This window comes from Penaeus vannamei, chromosome 37 (genome assembly GCF_042767895.1).
Source record: "Penaeus vannamei isolate JL-2024 chromosome 37, ASM4276789v1, whole genome shotgun sequence".
Lineage (NCBI taxonomy): Eukaryota > Metazoa > Arthropoda > Malacostraca > Decapoda > Penaeidae > Penaeus > Penaeus vannamei.
Window position 1 is genome coordinate 28,083,602 of NC_091585.1, and position 2,500 is coordinate 28,086,101.

The 2,500-nt window shown below is 49.6% G+C and overlaps 1 protein-coding gene across 2 annotated transcripts in view; it reads right to left on the reverse strand.

Annotated features, from left to right (window-relative positions):
• The window catches only part of tou (bromodomain adjacent to zinc finger domain 2B toutatis), a 413,452-nt gene that overhangs the window by 287,994 nt on the left and 122,958 nt on the right, over positions 1-2,500 (reverse strand). Inside the window, exon 1 of one of the 2 annotated variants that reach the window (XM_070115173.1) lies at positions 468-616. The exons of the other annotated variant lie outside the window; for it this stretch is intronic. The gene's annotated coding sequence lies outside the window, so the exon portion shown is untranslated. Of the gene's footprint in view, positions 1-467; positions 617-2,500 lie in introns of those variants that run through there. 2 annotated transcript variants of the gene reach the window in all.

Genomic DNA, 2,500 nt, shown 5'->3' on the forward strand with positions numbered 1-2,500 from the left:
TTCTACCACATCACGTCAGTCCCCAATCTTTATAAACCACACCATACCAATCACTAATCATTTTCAACCACATCACATCACTCCCCAATCCTTATCAACCACCCCATACCAATCACAAATAATTTTCTATCACATATGTCCCCAATCCTTATAAACCACACCATACTAATCATTTTCAACCACATCACGTCACTCCCCAATCCTTATAAACCACACCATACCAATCACTAATAATTTTCTACCACATCACGTCACTCCCCAATCCTTATCAACCACACCATACCCATTCCCGAATCATTTCCAACCACATCATCAACCACGAACCACGATCCCCACCACACGTGTTGTTGTTATATCAATAACAATAACAATAACTTCACACCAACACTAAATCTTGAATCACCGTTTTGTTTTGTTTTTTTGTTTTGAATCACCGTTTTGTTGTTTTGTTTTGTTTTTTTGTTTACCTTGGCGTCGGAGGAAGGGCCTGCGGGGAATGCCTCGTCGTCCAGCATCTTGGTCTTGGTCTTGGAAGATGCTGAGTCCGAAGAGGAGGAAGAAGAGCAAGAAGATGACTCTCCTCTTGGTGTTTCTTGGGCTGTATTCTCCGCTGTGTTGGTGGGCGGGGGGGGGGGAGAGGGAGAGGGGAGGAGAGAGGGAGAGGGGGGGTGTAATAGCGTAAGGGGGTTGGGTGGGGTGGTGGTGGGGGGGTTGGGGAAGGTGTGTTGGAGGGAGGGAGGGAGGGAGGGAGGGGAGGGGAGGGGAAGGGGAGAGGAGGAGGTGGGGATGTACCAGAGGAGGGAGGGGAGGGGGGAGGGAAGGGTTCACGTTGATAAGGATGAGATGGATATGTATGTCTATATATATTTTTTTAAATTGAAAAGGGATATTTGTAGGGGGGGGGGGTGGACAGTGGGGGTTGGGGGGGTATAAGGCTGGATGAGTAAGGGGGGTAGGGGGGAGGTATGAGAGCCGGGGGGGGATGGAAAAATAAAAGGTACTTGACGACACACACAACACGATCCACTGACGAACGAAGGAAGAGAGAAAAAAAAAAACGATAAAAGAGAGAGAGAGAGAGAAAGACAGAAAGGATAAGACCCAGTCCCTCGCCTGCACTTCGAGAGAAAGCGTGAGAGAGTTCGGTCCACTGGCACCGGGGAGAGAGAGAGAGAGAGAGCCGAGGGCGACACGAGCACTGTCTCCTCTCCCTTCCCACTCACTGACTGCCGCCACCGTTCACTTTAAGGTCGAGAATCGCGCGCGCTGCCCCGTTTCGCTAGCCGGGGATGTAACGGCGGTTCGCTATAGCCCGGTAGAGCGACCAGGCCCTCCGTTGACAGAGTTCTGCCTCTCGTCCGGTACTCTGGGAGCTCTAAAGCCCAACTGAGCGATACCTGCAGCTCGGGCCCTCGCCCCCCCCCCCTCTCCCCCTCCCTCCCCTTCCCTCCTCCTGCTGCTGCTCTTCCCTCCTTCCTCCTTCTCTCGCTCTATCTATCTATCCATTTATATATCAATTTATTTATTTATCTGTCTATCTATCTATCTGTCTATACACCAATATCTACATCTCTATATATCTGTCAGTGTATCTATCTATGTCTGTTTTTCTCATTCTGTCTTTCCCTCTCTATCTCACTCTGCCTGCCTCTCTCTCTCTCTCTCTCTCTCTCTCTCTCTCTCTCTCTCTCTCTCTCTCTCTCTCTCTCTCTCTCTCTCTCTCTCTCTCTCTCTCTTTATCTACCTCTTTATATCTACCTATATCTATCTCTATATATCTGACAATGTATCTATTTCTTTATGTTTTTTTTTATTCTATCTCTCCCTCTCTAACTCTGCATCTAACTCTGTCTATCTGTGTTAGTCAGTCAGTCAATCAATTAGTCAGTCTTTCTCACCCACTCACTCTCTATCTCTCTCTCTCTCTCTCTTCCTCACTCTCCCCACCCTCTCTCTCTCTTTCCCTCACTCGCCCCCCTCCCCCCCTCTCTCTCACTCTCTCTCTCTCTCTTCCTCACTCTCCCCTCTCTCTCTCTCTCTTTTCCTCACCCCCCCTCTCTCTCTCTCTCTTCTCCTCACTCTCCCCCCTCCCCCCTACTCTCTCTCTCTCTCTCTTCCTCATTCTCCCCCCTTCTCTCTCTTACTCTCTCTCTCTCTTTTCCTCACTCTCCCCCTCTTCACCCCTCCCTCTCTCTTTCTCTCCCCCCCCCCCTCCCCCTCTCTCTCTCTCCCCCCCTCTCCCTCTCTCTAGTGACCTGCTCCCTTCGCCCCCCCCCCCCCTCGCAGACCACAAAGCCAAGTGCTTCTTCCTTCACAAGTCCTCCGACCTGACCTGCGTTCCCAGCGAGGTGACACTGACGAAGTGACTTTAGGACTCGCCAATCTGACCTTTATCGCTCGCATACATTTCCCATGCTCTTATTCTGATATCTTTATGTATAAAAATATCATGTTTATACATAAATTGATCCTTAGAAAATGCTTATTCTGAATAACTATG